Below are 803 nucleotides of genomic sequence, written 5' to 3'. Positions count from 1 at the left end.
CCCAGGAGGACTCGGGAATTCCCTCCTTCCGAACGGCCGAGCCGTTCTCGATTCCTTTTAAGCGCCGCCATGCTTGTTCCGGGCAAAGTGGAAAAAAAAACAGCGGCGTAAAGCGCATCGACGCGCAGTTCTCTTCGCCGACGCGGCTCCGCCATCTTGAAAGCTGGCACCGGCTTCTCAACCGGGGAAGGTAGAATGGGATGAATGTCGCCATCTCGGATCAGGGAAGTGTAAAACCAACAAACAGAAGGAAGAATGGATTGGAACAGCCCCATCTTGGATAAGGGCAAAAAGTTCCCTCGTTGAGGTCTGGCTGCCATTTTGAGTGTTGGCAGAATACGCTATCCTTTGCAAAACGACTATACGATTCTGTTTGCTTTGCGCAAAATTGCTGGTCCTTTTGGCTAGGTTTTTGTTTTGTTTTGATTTTTGCTGCGGGTTGGCGGCGGAGGAAATAAATATTTAAGAATGTCCGTTTTACTGAGCTCAAAACAGGGATTTACTCAAAGCATGCTTGCGGTCGTTAAAATTCGTTGGTCGTTAGGAAGGGATTCCACATTTAAAAGGGGCAACAGTTAACGTAGGTTTAAATCGAACTTCTTTCTGTTGGTCTTATACTCTAATAAAAGCAGAAAAACATCAAGGTCAGATTTGGGGCTCGGGCCACTGGACAAATATGCAAATTAAGTAAATTTGCATATTCTTTAAAGTCTGTGTCTGCATATTGAAAGCACCCTTCTGCTAAGGATACCCTTATTTGTAAAACGTTTGTGGACGGGAAAGAGAGGGGCATTTGATTTCAA

The sequence above is a fragment of the Varanus komodoensis genome, unplaced genomic scaffold, assembly GCF_004798865.1.
Source record: "Varanus komodoensis strain SLA01 unplaced genomic scaffold, ASM479886v1 scaffold15, whole genome shotgun sequence".
NCBI classification, from domain to species: domain Eukaryota; kingdom Metazoa; phylum Chordata; class Lepidosauria; order Squamata; family Varanidae; genus Varanus; species Varanus komodoensis.
The sequence above is the reverse complement of the archived record's forward strand: the minus strand, read 5'-3'. Positions refer to the sequence as shown.